The sequence below is a fragment of the Phyllobates terribilis genome, unplaced genomic scaffold (genome assembly GCF_046119375.1).
Source record: "Phyllobates terribilis strain yellow unplaced genomic scaffold, ASM4611937v1 Scaffold_5__5_contigs__length_657084704, whole genome shotgun sequence".
Classification (NCBI taxonomy): Eukaryota; Metazoa; Chordata; class Amphibia; order Anura; family Dendrobatidae; genus Phyllobates; species Phyllobates terribilis.
This window is the reverse complement of record NW_027362765.1, coordinates 38,141,499-38,157,344: the sequence shown is the minus strand read 5'-3', so window position 1 is coordinate 38,157,344 and position 15,846 is coordinate 38,141,499. Positions and strand designations below refer to the sequence as shown.

The window sequence follows — 15,846 nt, the reverse complement described above, 5'->3', positions numbered from 1 at the left end:
AGAAAAAAATTTTTTTTTCCCACTAACACAATCACTGTCCCCCATTTTTTTTTAGGGCTGGACTTACTGTTATGATCTCCAACAAGTACTAAGGAAAGAAAGGGGAAAGCTTTCCCTAAAACTAAACTAAGCTGAGTCCCTACGATGTAGCGGGCTGCCTGTTCCTTGCGAATGGACCCACTTTTGTCCTTGGCTAGTCTCAACGAAGACCTATAGAATAAAGGGAAGGAGTCCCTAATAGATCTAAGACGGCACTTCCACTACAAAAACTAGGTGTGAACAGGTGCTTACTAAGAGCAGCTACCTACATATATAATGAACAAATAAAGTAGCACACTGTAACACTGAGTATATAGATATGAAATATGAATAGCATAACTGCTGTAGAAAATAGAAATAAATGAAAAAAAATGTAAAAAAAATTTTTTAGCGCATGTAAATATGAAGTATGGAAAATGAATAGCATTACTGCTGTAAATAAATGAGAAATCTTAGCGCATAAATTGGCCAATTCATGTGTACCTGACAGCCGCGATAAGGCGTTTCTCGATGTCAGGACCTATCAATGTGAATACCTCTCTAAGAGACCTCCGTCTGCTTATGTGTGGGAAAGACAGATCCTGATGCATTATTGCTATTCATTTTCCATACTTCATATTTACATGCGCTACAAAATTTTTTCAAAAATTTTTTTTCATTTATTTCTATTTTCTACAGCAGTTATGCTATTCATATTTCATATCTATATACTCAGTGTTACAGTGTGCTACTTTATTTGTTCTTTTCCTAATAGATCTAAGGACTGGGACAAAAAATGGGAGACCTCCTGAACAGAAAAGGTTGTTGCAGAACACAAAAAGAGAAACTGACATAAAGTACTAGAAGTCCCAGAAGGACCAAAGCAAATTGAAAGAGATAGGCACAAAAGCACCTGGCTAGCAAAACAGTCAAAAAACACTGAAGTCCAGCACAGCCAAAAAGTCGGTGCTGGAATATAAAGGCTGATGGTCACGTGACCGCAAAACACAAGATGGAATCAACAAACAGGAGCGTTCTAACACTCGAAACCAGACGGATCGTTATGCTTCTGTAAGGATTTCCGGAAATGAAATGAATTGTCGAAGTTGGACCTTTATCCAATGCCCAGGGTGGATGAGCTGATTGAGAGACTGGGGTAGGCCCAGTACTTTACTACGCTCGATCTCACCAAGGGCTACTGGCAGGTACCTCTCACGAAATCGGAGAAGGAAAAGACCGCCTTCATAACTCCGGAGGGTCTATATCACTATGTGGTCTTACCTTTTGAGTTACATGGGGACCCGGTAACATTCCAGAGGCTGATAGACATAGTGCTCAAGCCCCATCAGGAGTACGCGTCCGCGGCCCCTATCTCAGGTACAAGCTGTGCTGGATTCTCTCAGAGCCACCGGGTTAACGGAAAACCCCCAAAAATGTGCGATAGGGATAGAGGAAGCCCAATATTTGGGGTATGTCATTGGCCAAGGAGTTATCAAGCCCCAAATCAATAAAGTTGAGGCCATTAAAAACTGGCCTAAACCGTCAAGTACAAAACAGATGAGGGCGTTCCTTGGCATCCTCGGGTATTACCGCCGGTTGATACCTAATTTTGCTGGGAGAATGGCGACCCTGACCGATCTCTTGAAGGGGAAAAAAAAACAGTAATGGTTCGGTGGAACCCTCAGGCAGAAGAAGCGTTTCAGTCCATGAAGTTGGCCCTGTGTGGACAGCCGGTCCTCATCAGCCCCAACTTCAAGGAAACCTTCATTGTACAGACAAATGCCTCGGGCGTCAGTTCTGCTTGGTGACGGACCACTCACCCTTGGTATGGATGAGGAACGCCAAGGAGAGGAATCCGCGGGTCACCAGGTGGTTTCAGTCACTGCAAAATTTCAGTTTCTCTGTAGAACATCGCACTGGGAAGTCGCAGGCAAACGCGGATGCCCTGTCTCAGGCACCCTGTATGGTGACAAATGTTCAACCCCACAAGTTTGAACAGAGGGGGGAGATATGTGAGGCAGTGACTGGGATCGTATACGAGGGACGTTATATATCCCCCAGAATGTGTTCAGAGACCTATTAAACCCGTTGGAGTGCATTGCAGTCGCAGACACAGCTGCGGCTGCAATGCAGGAATAAAGGTGAGCAATAACCTGGTCAGGCTATCTGACTAAGGCAGATTAAGTAAAACCCGGCAGGGCCTTCATTTCTTGGAGGAGACTACAGGAAGGCAGTGGGGTGGCCTCCTCCCTCCAACCTGGGTTTTCCAGTGGCTCTTGCCACAGGTCCTTTAAAGACCCTTCATTAAGGGTTAGTGTTGTTCAGTGTTGGGACCTGCTAGGAGCATAGCAGGAAAGATCGGGGGGCCTGTGTGTAGCTGAACCCAAGCCTGAGAAGGCTCTGCACCCATCAGGCTCTGAGCGGGCCGGCGCAGCCGTTACCCACAGCAACCGTTGTTTATGGATTTATGTTAACCCGGCTGCGAACCGGAGGACTTTCTGTTTTACCCGTGAGTTACTGAATAAAAGCTGCTTATGTTGGACTTGCTTGGGTCACTACCTCAGTTACTGCATGGTGTGAACACCGCCGCCTTACTCAATGGAATGGTCATCTTTATTGAATCCATTTTGAATCTTTTGTATTTTATGTGCATATTGAGGGGTTTTAGATTTATCATCGTCCGGTGTGTCCCGTTTCCCGCTATGTTTTTGGAACTGCGGACACTACCCCTGCAGTGAGAAGGTTGTGGAGATTTGATGATAAGATGTCTCTTAACTCTTGAGATGGCAGAGTAGTAACCCTCAGGATATGTGGAGGTCTGGAGGAGAACTCTATCTTCACCTCATTCTGGACAGATAGCAGCACCCATTGATTTTCTGTAATATTCTGCCACTCGGAGAGAAATCTGGAAATTCGACCTACTACTGACCTGACATTGTCATTGTTTTCCTTGGTGTTGCCAATGGGAGAGGAAGATGCCTCCTTTAGGGTAACTACAGGGTCCAGTTTTCCCTCTTCCCCCATATGAAGGGGCTTGATCTTGTGGGGGACGAAAGGACCGCTTTTTGGTTGTCTTTGGTTCGGGCAATGATTTTTTCTTGTCTGTTGCCTTTTCTAACAACTCGACCAGAGCTGGTCCGAACATATATTCCCCTTTGAAGGGGATAGAGCAGAGCTTGATCTTGGAAGCAATATCTCCACTCCACAACTTCAGCCATAGTGCATGCCTTGCAGAGTTCAACAGTACGGAAGATCTGGCTGCCATTCTCACCAATTCCGCGGAAGAATCGGCTAGGAAAGGCCACTTTGTAAAAAGAGGTATGGATTCCAGGATCCGTTCTCTTGATGTACCTGCGCTAATATGTTCCTCCAGCTGTTGAAGCCACTTGAACATTGATCTTGCTAGACAGGTAGACACCACATTTGCATTTAATAATGCCGCTGAGGTTTCTCAGGATTTTTTCAGCAGACGCTCTGTTTTGCGATCCGTGGGATCTCATAACTGGGAAGAGTCCTCGAAAAGTAGGGTAGTCTTTTTAGCTACCTTTGCTACCTGGATATCCACTTTGGGCACCTCCGTCCAACATTTGGATATTTTCTCCTCCAGAGGGAATCTATCCTTCAACTCCGCCAGTGTTGACAGGCGTTTTTCCTGAAGCTCCCACTCGTCGATTACTAGTTTATGTATGTTTACATGGACCGGAAAAAAATAATTTCCTTTGTGATCTAAGACCATCAAAAAGTTCATCTCGAAGATGAGGAGACTGCTCAGTCCACTGTTCAACATCCATGGTGGTTCTAACCACTGCAAGAAGCTCTTCCATGTTTTCTGATGAGAACAGATATTTTTTACTGCCTTGGGACTGGTCAGCCTCCAAGACTGATCTGCCTTCTTCTCCCCACTCATTGGGTAAGGATTCCCGATCCTCCTGGCAGTCCAAGTCAGACTTTTCCTCCAACTGCAACTTCCTCTTTTTTGCTCCCGAAGAAGTTGTAGCAAGAGATTGGGAGAAAGCGGCCATAGAAGATTGGACCTCCTGCCGGACTAATCTCATCAACTCTTCTATCAGGGAGGACTGTTCTTGTCTGACAACTTTATCCGTGCATTTTTGGCATAGGTGTTTTTTATATGAAGAAGACAATTTCTTAAGACAAATGGCACATTTATAGGACCCTTTGTCTTTAGTTTTTCTAGCAGGTTCCTTGTCTCCCTAAAATAATTGGAGAGAAGGCTAATAAATATGGATTCAATAGGAAACCTTGCTCCAAAGATAAAGAGACCCCCAAAGCCAGATACTTACTGCGTCAGGGACAGTGCCGGTATCTGCAGTAGCAGAGCACAAATTACGATCACCCTCCATTATGGCAATGTCCTACCTTGTGATGTCTTCCATCTGGCTCCTATATAGGAAGCAAGATCCCAGCGCTGCATCCTGATAGGATGCTGTTCCCCCTCCTTGTCTCAGGACTGCCTCCTAGACGGCGTCCTCAGGTGCTGTTGATTACCGATGCGCTGATTCCCTAAGCGCCACCGGAAACTGAGCCTCGGCAATGCGCATGAAGAGCTCGCAAGAGCAAGGAGAATCTTCTTTTACAGCAGGCTCCGGTGGTGCGTTCCTCTGTGGAACGCAACCGGAAGTAACATCCTAACTTTGCGCCTCGCGTCAAACGTCACTTTCGGTTACCGCCCCTGGCCCAGCGCGTGGAGGAGAGGGAAGGAAGACGCCGAGGAGCTGCGGGAGGCCCCTGGCCCATGCCGCCTTGCTTTGCCCGGAGGTGCAGGAAGGGCAGACCGTACTGAATCCATGGGAGACAGGAGGAGCATCAAGGAGGGGAAAGCTGCAGCAATCGTCCTCAACTGCCCATGGGTGGGTGAAGAGCAGTGTCTGTCACCGGCCACAGAGCACCGCAAGAGGACCTCCTCATGCCCTGTAGGGACAGGAAAAAAACACTGGAGACAGGAAGTGGATGGGCCTATTTAACCTCTTCATGTGTTTCCTGTCCTTATTAAGGCATGGGGAGTATCCTCCTATGGTGCTGTCGTGGAGGGTGACTAGAGAAATAAAAGGTTACGAGTCTTGTAAAATAACGACAAAACCCCCCAATTTTTTGTTTTGCAAACTTGTGATTTTTTTTCACTTCTAAAATAATAAAAAATCTGGACATGTTAGGTATCGCTGTAATCATATTGTTGAGGAGAATCATATTGCATGGTCATTTCTATGACAAAATGTACACCGTACAAACAATTTCCAAAAAATTGTCAATTTGTTTGTTTTTTTTCACAATTTCACCGCACTTGGATTTTTTTTTTCCATTTTCCAGTACATTATGTGGTAATATTAATGGTGTCATTCAAAAGCACACCTTGTCCCTCAAAAAAAAATAAGCCCTCATATGTCTATGTGGTCAGAAAAATAGAGTTATTGCTCTGGGAAGAACGAGAGGAATAAACAAAAACGCAAAAACAGAAATTGGCCCATCATGAAAGGGTTAAACATTTAGATTAAAATAAATTAACTCGTTTTGGCACCACAATGTTCATGTTTGTCACAGTGGCTGCAACAATAATTTCTGAGGTTTAATTATTTGCTTCAGACAAAAACAACCATAGCATTTAAGAAGGTTGTCAGAGTTACGTCATTCCCTCGTCTGGCCCAATGCTCTCGTCACTGCTTGATCGTGGAGTGCTGCGGGGTTACCAAGATACCAGGAGACTTAAAAATAGCCTCTGGGCCTGAAACATATGAAAGTCTATAAGGCCCTGCCAGAGGCAGAGTGTAATAAGATACCTCTTAGGCCCCATACTCATTAGACTAAATTCAGGTAAAACCGCTGATTTGAGCAGGATCGGCTGCCTAATAGGCCTCCTGACAGATGATAGTGGAGTGAAGAATCAGTTATGCTTTATTACAGAGGCCGACCTTCTCTCTGGAGATCATCCTCTGCCACAGGAATAGCCAGCAGCTCTCTCATACAGACCACAGGAAGGTTCAGGTTACACTGACAGGAGGGATAATACACCGCACTACAGTAGTACAGTGCATCACCGCAGCAATCAGAGGCTTGTATGTTGTATGATCAAGATCAGACTAATGAGAGCAGGGCTATGGAGTCGGTAATCCAAACCTCCAACTCAGACTCCTCAATTTCCATGACACCGACTCCACGACTCCGACTTCCTCATACATGGCTCATGTTTAAGTGATAAATTTACTGTAGCACAGATTCATCTCAGCTAAAAGTCTAGACTCTTAGATCAGGAATAGGACAGACATTTATAGGATATTTCATAACTTTCCCAAATTCTTCTGAAAAAATATTCCCCACAAACTGCATTCAACTACTGTACACAATTTATTATATACAGGGTGGTCCAAAAGTAGGTGGACAGAAAGTGTAATAAGGTTATGAAGGAGGAGATTTATCAAACATGGTGTAAAGTGAAACTGGCTCAGTTGTCCTTAGCAACCAATCAGATTCCACTTTTCATTCCTCACAGATTCTTTGGAAAATGAAAGGTGGAATCTGATTGGTTGCTAGGGGCAACTGAGCCAGTTTCACAGATCTAGTTTTCACAGATAGATCTCCCCCAAATCTGTTTTCTTTTCAGATAACACATAATGGCAAATAATTTAAATACAGATCAAAGAAAATGGATTTTAACAGAGTATTGGAAATCTCAAAATGCTGAAATCGTTAGAGCAAATTGGGTTGAAACATTTAGTAGACAAACCATTTACCGCATTCGTGACAAATTCATTGGCTCAAACCTTAATGCTCCAAAAACGGGTCGACCCAAAACTGTCTGTACAGAAGATAATAAACAACTTGTTGCTGAAACATTTGTTCAGAGTCCAAAAAAGTCACCAGAAAGAGCCTCTTTGGAATTGGGAATTTTACGAGCTTCTATCATGCGAATCCTGAAATCTATTGGGTGGAAAGCTTATCGTCCACGTCTAATTCATGGTTCATTGGAGGATGATCCAGACAGGCGGCTGCAATTTAGTGAGATTATGCTTAACGAAATTGAAGAAAATCCAGTAATTTTAGATCACATTATGTGGAGTGATGAAGCTTCTTTCAAATTATCCGGTCATATTAACAGACATAATTGTATTTAGTGGTATAATGAGAACATGCATTTAACATTAGAGCAACAACTAAATGAGCCTGGTGTCAATGTTTGGGGTGGTATTACAAGTTTTGGTGTTTTAGGACCAATATTTATTGATGGAACAGTCACAGGAGATAAGTATCTTGAAATTCTAATGAATCAAGTTGTTCCCCAGTTAGAGCAACAGCCTAATTCAAATGACCTTTATTTCCAACAAGATGGGGCCCCTCCATATAATTCAAGAGTAGTCCGAGAGTATCATGATGAAACATTTCCTAATAAATGGATTGGCCGAAGAGGCCCACTTGATAGGCCGGCACGTTCACCAGACTTGACCCAAATGGATTTTTTCTTTTAGGGAGTACTCAAGGACAAAGTTTATAGTCGAAAACCAAAAAGTGTCAGTGATTTGAAAAATTACATAAGAGATGCATTTCAAGAAATTAATACCCAAAGAGACTTGTGCAAAAAAGTTTGTTGAAGTGTAAGAGGCAGACTTCAAAGCTGTGCAAATTGTAATGGAAAACAGTTTGAGCACCTGCGTTGATAAAATTTAAGGGCTTTAGTAATATTGTTCAGAATAAAATGTAATTGTCAATGTTATGCTTGTGTTAGTAAATATAATACTATAAATAAATCAAAATACATGTTATTATTTTCTGTCCACCTACTTTTGGACCACCCTGTATTTAAGGAGTTGGAGTTGGTCCATTTTATACCAACTCCGTAGTACTGAATGACAGCTGTGGAGAAAAGCTTACAAATAGGTTTTAAGTAAATAAAAACACAAATACCACAGTTTTATCAATAAGAAATATACATCACTATGGAGAAAACAATCTCCCTGCACAATGTTGGTGAAATCACGTCCACAACGACTTTATTATACTCTATTATCCTATAACTATCAGGTGGTGATTATCTCATTTGTCCCGGGTTCAACTGTACAGACATTAAGAATGGGGCTAAGTGAGTATTTATTAGTCAGTGGGGTGGGTGGTACCAGACTGTGGGGTGCACCATGTAGTATCATACTGTGTGTGGAGGGATGGTGGCACTGTGGGAACATTATACTGTGTGTGGGGGATGGTGGTACTGTGGGAACATTATACTGTGTGTGGAGGGATGGCGGTACTGTGGGAACATTATACTGTGTGTGGGGGATGGCGGTACTGTAGGAACATTATACTGTGTGTAGGGGATGGCGGTACTGTGGGAACATTATACTATGTGTGGGAGGATGGTAGTACTGTGGGAACATTATACTGTGTGTGGGAGGATGGTAGTACTGTGGGAACATTATACTGTGTGTGAGGGGGATGGCGGTACTGGAGTAGCATTATACTGTGTGGGGGGGATGGCGGTACTGTGGTAACATTATACTGTGTGGGGGATGGCGGTACTGTGGGAACATTATACTGTGTGTGGGGGGATGGCTGTACTGTGGGAACATTATACTGTGTGGGGGATGGCGGTACTGTGAGAACATTATACTGTGTGTGGGGGGATGGCGGTACTGTGGGAACATTATACTGTGTGGGGGGATGGCGGTACTGTGGGAACATTATACTGTGTGGGGGGATGGCGGTACTGTGGGAACATTATAATGTGTGGGGGGATGGCGGTACTGTGGGAACATTATACTGTGTGTGGGGGGATGGCGGTACTGTAGGGACATTATACTGTGTGGGGGGATGGCGGTACTGTGGGAACATTATACTGTGTGGGGGGGGTGGCGGTACTGTGGGAACATTATACTGTGTGTGGGGGATGGAGGTACTGTTGAAAGATTATACTGTGTGGGGGATGGAGGTACTGTGGGAAGATTATACTGTGTGGGGGGGTGGCGGTATTGTGGGAACAATATACTGTGTGTGGGGGGGGTGGCAGTACTGGGGGAACATTATACTGTGTGTGAGTGGATGGCGGTACTGTGGGAACATTATACTGTGTGTGTGGGGGATGGCGGTACTGGGGGAACATTATACTGTGTGTGGGGGGGATGGCGGTACTGTGGGAACATTATACTGTGTGTGTGGGGGATGGCGGTACTGTGGGAACATTATACTGTGTGTGTGGGGGATGGCGGTACTGGGGGAACATTATACTGTGTGGGGGTGGATGGCGGTACTGGGGGAACATTATACTGTGTGTGGGGGGGGTGGCGGTACTGTGGGAACATTATACTGTGTGGGGGGGGTGGCAGTACTGTGGGAACATTATACTGTGTGTGGGTGGATGGCGGTACTGTGGGAACATTATACTGTGTGTGTGGGGGGGTGGCGGTACTGTGGGAACATTATACTGTGTGTGGGGGGTAGCAGTACTGTGGGAACATTATACGGTGTGTGGGGGATGGCGGTACTGTGGGAACATTATACTGTGTGGGGGGATGGCGGTACTGGGGGAACATTATACTGTATGTGGGGGATGGCGGTACTGTGGGAACATTATACTGTGTGGGGGGATGGCAGTACTGTGGGAACATTATACTGTGTGGGGGGGGGATGGCGGTACTGAGGGAACATTATACTGTGTGTGGGGGGATGGCGGTACTGAGGGAACATTATACTGTGTGTGGGGAGATGGCAGTACTGAGGGAACATTATACTGTGTGTGGGGAGATGGCAGGACTGTGGGAACATTATACTGTGTGGGGGGATGGCGGTACTGTGGGAACATTATACTGTGTGTGGGAGGATGGCGGTACTGAGGGAACATTATACTGTGTGTGGGGGATGGCGGTACTGAGGGAACATTATACTGTGTGTGGGGAGATGGCAGTACTGAGGGAACATTATACTGTGTGTGGGGAGATGGCGGGACTGTGGGAACATTATACTGTGTGGGGGGATGGCGGTACTGTGGGAACATTATACTGTGTGTGGGAGGATGGCGGTAGTGTGGGAACATTATACTGTGTGTGGGGGGATGGCGGTACTGTGGGAACATTATACTGTGTGTGGGGGGATGGCGGTACTGTGAGAACATTATACTGTGTGGGGAGATGGCGGTACTGTGGGAATATTATACTGTGTGTAGGGATGGCGGTACTGTGGGAACATTATACTGTGTGTAGGGGGATGGCGGTACTGTGGGAACATTATACTGTGTGTAGGGATGGCTGTACTGTGGGAATATTATACTGTGTGTAGGGATGGCAGTACTGTGGGAACATTATACTGTGTGTAGGGATGGCAGTACTGTGGGAACATTATACTGTGTGTAGGGATGGCTGTACTGTGGGAACATTATACTGTGTGGGGGATGGCGGTACTGTGGGAACATTATACTGTGTGTGGGGGGATGGCGGTACTGTGGGAACATTATACTGTGTGTGGGGGATGGCGGTACTGTGGGAACATTATACTGTGTGTGGGGGGATGGCGGTACTGTGGGAACATTATACTGTGTGGGGGGATGGCGGTACTGTGGGAACATTATACTGTGTGTGGGAGGATGGCGGTACTGAGGGAACATTATACTGTGTGTGGGGGATGGCGGTACTGAGGGAACATTATACTGTGTGTGGGGAGATGGCAGTACTGAGGGAACATTATACTGTGTGTGGGGAGATGGCGGGACTGTGGGAACATTATACTGTGTGGGGGGATGGCGGTACTGTGGGAACATTATACTGTGTGTGGGAGGATGGCGGTAGTGTGGGAACATTATACTGTGTGTGGGGGGATGGCGGTACTGTGGGAACATTATACTGTGTGTGGGGGGATGGCGGTACTGTGAGAACATTATACTGTGTGGGGAGATGGCGGTACTGTGGGAATATTATACTGTGTGTAGGGATGGCGGTACTGTGGGAACATTATACTGTGTGTAGGGGGATGGCGGTACTGTGGGAACATTATACTGTGTGTAGGGATGGCTGTACTGTGGGAATATTATACTGTGTGTAGGGATGGCTGTACTGTGGGAATATTATACTGTGTGTAGGGATGGCAGTACTGTGGGAACATTATACTGTGTGTAGGGATGGCGGTACTGTGGGAACATTATACTGTGTGGGGGATGGCGGTACTGTGGGAACATTATACTGTGTGTGGGGGGATGGCGGTACTGTGGGAACATTATACTGTGTGTGGGGGATGGCGGTACTGTGGGAACATTATACTGTGTGTGGGGGGATGGCGGTACTGTGGGAACATTATACTGTGTGGGGGGATGGCGGTACTGTGGGAACATTATACTGTGTGAGGAAAATGTGTTTCCTGTTTTCCATAGTTGGGTGGTATGTATCTATCAGAGGAGAAAGAACAAATAATATGGAATTCTTAGAAAGCAACAGCAGAAAAGCATCAAAACAGTCTTAGAACTGAAGGGGTTAATGCCCCCCGCGCCCAGTAATGGGGGACTCCACATACCTCCACCTGCAGAGCCGCCACCACATATATGGCTGTTCTGTGCGCACAGGACCTGTGATGAGGTCACAGGAGGGGAGGAGTCAGGGGTCACATGATCAGGGGCCTCAGTGGATGCAGGACTCTGCTGTGCTGGTTGTCATGGTGCTGGATGAGGTGAAGGTTATGTGTGGGGTCAGGAGGGGTTTACAGTGTGGATGTAGCAGAGCCGCGTGTACGAGGTGTACGGAGCAGAGCCGCGCGTGTACGAGGTGTACGGAGCAGAGCCGCGTGTGTACGAGGTGTACGGAGCGGAGCCGCGCGTGTACGGGGTGTACGGAGCGGAGCCGCGCGTGTGTATGAGGTGTACGGAGCGGAGCCGCGTGTGTACGAGGTGTACGGAGCAGAGCCGCGCGTGTGTATGAGGTGTACGGAGCGGAGCCGTGTGTGTACGAGGTGTACTTAGCGGAGCCACGCGTGTACGAGGTGTACGGAGCAGAGCCGCGTGTGTACGAGGTGTACGGAGCGGAGCCGCGTGTGTACGAGGTGTACGGAGCGGAGCCGCGTGTGTACGAGGTGTACGGAGCGGAGCCGCGTGTGTACGAGGTGTACGGAGTGGAGCCACGCGTGTACGAGGTGTGCAGAGCGGAGCCGCGTGTGTACGAGGTGTGCGGAGCGGAGCCGCGTGTGTACGAGGCGTACGGAGCGGAGCCGCGCGTGTACGAGGCGTACGGAGCGGAGCCGCGCGTGTAGGAGGCGTACGGAGCGGAGCCGCGCGTGTACGAGGCGTGCGGAGCGGTGGTGCGTGTGTACGAGGTGTACGGAGTGGAGCCGTGTGTGCTTCAAGAGGTAGTCACCGGAAATGGTTTTCACTTCACAGGTGTGCCCTGTCAGGTTTAATAAGTGGGATTTCTTACCTTATAAATGGGGTTGGGACCATCAGTTGTGTTGTGCAGAAGTCTGGTGGATACACAGCTGATAGTCCTACTGAACTGACTGTTAGCTGTTTTTTTCTTGCCATAATACAAATTCTAAGTAAAGAAAAACGAGTGGCCATCATTACTTTAAGAAATGAAGGTCAGTCAGTGCGAAAAATTGGGAAAACTTTGAAAGTGTCCCCAAGTGCAGTTGCAAAAACCATCAAGCTCTACAAAGAAACTGGCTCACATGAGGACCACCCCAGGAAAGGAAGACCAAGAGTCACCACTGCTTCTTAGGATAAGTTTATCCGAGTCACCAGCCTCAGAAATCGCAGGTTAACAGCAGCTCAGATTAGAGACCAGGTCAATGCCACACAGAGTTCTAGCAGCAGACACATCTCTACAACAACTGTTAAGAGGAGACTTTGTGCAGCAGGCCTTCATGGTAAAATAGCTGCTAGGAAACCACTGCTAAGGACAGGCAACAAGCAGAAGAGACTTGTTTGGGCTAAAGAACACAAGGAATGGACATTAGACCAGTGGAAATCACTTGTGGTCTGATTAGTCCAAATTTGAGATCTTTGGTTCCAACCACCGTGTCTTTATGCGACGCAGAAAAGGTGAACGGATGGACTCTACATGCCTGGTTCCCACCGTGAAGCGTGGAGGAGGATCTTGCAGCGTCAGGCTATTGACTCGCCCAGGTGGAATAGGGGGGGGACTCGGTACCCGGGCCTTTACCTTCTGTGGATATCACGGCGATCGGCTCCCGGGCCCGTACCCTTTGAACCTTTGAAGGGATGAATAACAGTTTTGTCTCGTGAGGCCACCTGTGGTTCATGGTTATGAGAACCAGTTCTGCTGCAGACCTCTGGATATATATCAGCCAAGAGGAAAAACTTTTAAAATATAACCTTTATTAATCCTTAAAATAATTCATTTTTTGTACCTCCAATGTCCAATTTAAACGGCTCATAAACCCCTATTGCATCATAGGCAAGGTCCCTATACACTAGAGGGAGTCAGCACAAAATACTTCTAACCTTATTAAGGACACAGTACACTAAAACAAGACACTGTGCAACCCTCTTATACATCCCATTGGAAGGAACCAGAAATATATAATGTCAATCCCATCTGGTCCATATAAAACTTAGACATAGTGATAAAAAACTATAAATAATATGTGTAGATCTCACCCATTCTCTTGTCCATGGGCATCCTCCAGGATTTTTTTTCTTCCAGTTCTGTAATCTCCAAATATTAATGATAAATCTACCCTGTCGTGCCCCTGGTGATTGCTCCCGCCCTGACAAGGGCAGTACCCAAGTGTATCTATTACCCCACAAAATACCTGTCTTCTCTATTTAAATATACTCCTTTTCCCTCCATTTTTGGGCTTCCCATGTCACTTCCGGGGTGGGGCTTGGTTTGTTTCATCATCATCACTAATTAACAACCTTTTTGTTATAGAATATTACCCCTTGTTTTTCTTAGGTAATAGTTTTCATTTTCATAAAGGTCCCTTTCTACTTTTAATATCGCGGTGGCTTCCCATTCATCGCTTAAAAAATGCCCATGTGATCCTTTCCCTCCTATTGTGTCCATCTCTTAAGGTCACCAAACTCCTACGTGTCAAAATGTTCTCACCCATTCTCTTGTCCATGGGCATCCTCCTGGGTTTTTTTTCTTCCAGTTCATTAATCTCCAAATATTAAGGATAAATCTACCCTATCGTGCCCCTGGTGAATGCTCCCGCCGTGACAAGGGCAGTACCCAAGTGTATCTATTACCCCACAAAATACCTCCCGACGTGTTTCTTCCTCCTCAAAAAGGATTCATCAGGGGAGTGTAACTCGTATCTTGGGGAGCGCTACAAAAAAGTGACTAAGTGCTATAAAGTGCTATGTGAGTGTCCATTTTTTTGTGGTACAGAGTACTGTTACCACCTTCAAAAATGCAGATTTGCAAAGAGAAAAGGAGAGTCTCCACATCTGTCTTCTCTATTTAAATATACTCCTTTTCCCTCCATTTTTGGGCTTCCCATGTCACTTCCGGGGTGGGGCTTGGTTTGTCTTATCATTATCACTAATTAACAACCTTTTGTTATTGGAATATTACCCCTTGTTTTTCTTAGGTAATAGTTTTCATTTTCATAAAGGTCCCTTTCTACTTTTAATAGAAGGGCTGGGCTGGTGGGAGGAAACCGTGTTATTTACAGAGGAAAATCAGCGTTTCACACAGTGTATCGAATTGTGGACAAGGTATATCGATGATATACTAATATTCTAGAAGGGACCCAAAAGGGACTTTGAAAAATTTGTGGAAGCTTTGAATAAAAATGAGATAGGACTGAGATTCACACATGAGATACACCAGACGAGCCTGCCCTTTTTAGATGTACGGATCAACAAAAAAGAGGGGGGGTGCATACCACCATTTATCGAAAGCCAATATATAAGGCTTAGAAGGAACTGTTCCACTGATGAGGAATTTATACAGGAGGCAAAAGATTTGAGAGAAAGATTTAAAAGGAGGGGGTATCCTGACTGGGTTCTTAGAAGGGCGTACCAATTTGCTTTGAAACAAAGGAGAGAGACCTTACCCCATAAATCTTGGAGAAAGAAAATATAGATTGCGCAAGATTTATAGCCACATTTGATAACGGTGCCTTGGAAGCTAGAAAGATTATAGAACAGTATTGGGGTATTCTAACAATGGATGAGGATCTGAAGAGAACTGTGGGCACTACACCACAGGTCACGTTCCGTGTGCCCCCAAAAAAAGACAAGTCATGGCTACCAATAAGACCTAAGGGCTGCTACAAATGTAGTGGCTGTGTAGCATGCCCAAATGTGAAAAATACAAAGGCTTTTGTGAGTAACATCACTGGAGAATCTTTTGAGATTAGAAATTTTATTAATTGCAGAACTAAATTTGTAATATATAAGGCAACATGTATCTGCAAAAAAGAATGTGTAGTAAAAACTATTCGGGAAATGAGACGACGTATAGGGGAGCACTTAAATGACATATTAAATAAAAAAGACGCCAATTGCGAAGCATGTGAACTCGGTACATGGAGGAGATCCTAAAGCAATCTCCTTCATGGGAATTGATTGTATAAAGACCAATATTAGAGGGGGTAACATGGACAAAATCCTACAGCAGAAAGAAGCAAGATGGATTTTTTACGGTTAGGTACCATGGCCCCTGGGGGTTTAAATGAACAGCTTAATTATAGTTGTTTTATATAGATGATAATCCCCCTGTAATATCCGGAGACGGCCATTCTTTTGTGTAAAGACCTACCTACCGAAACCAGCTATAAGTCAGATTTTTAAAAAAGATGGATGCCTTTTATAGAAAAAAAGAAGGCCAAATATTTACATGCCCTGGAAAAGAAAAATAAATAGGGTGATATATAGGTACCTCT

General features: G+C 45.5%; 1 protein-coding gene across 1 annotated transcript in view; it reads right to left on the bottom strand.

Moving 5' to 3' along the window:
- The window catches only part of LOC141270626 (uncharacterized), a 42,433-nt gene extending 30,866 nt beyond the window's left edge, over window positions 1–11,567 (bottom strand). Inside the window, exon 1 of the mRNA XM_073680698.1 lies at window positions 11,515–11,567. The gene's annotated coding sequence lies outside the window, so the exon portion shown is untranslated. The remainder of the gene's footprint in view (window positions 1–11,514) is intronic.
- Window positions 11,568–15,846: the final 4,279 nt, after the last annotated feature.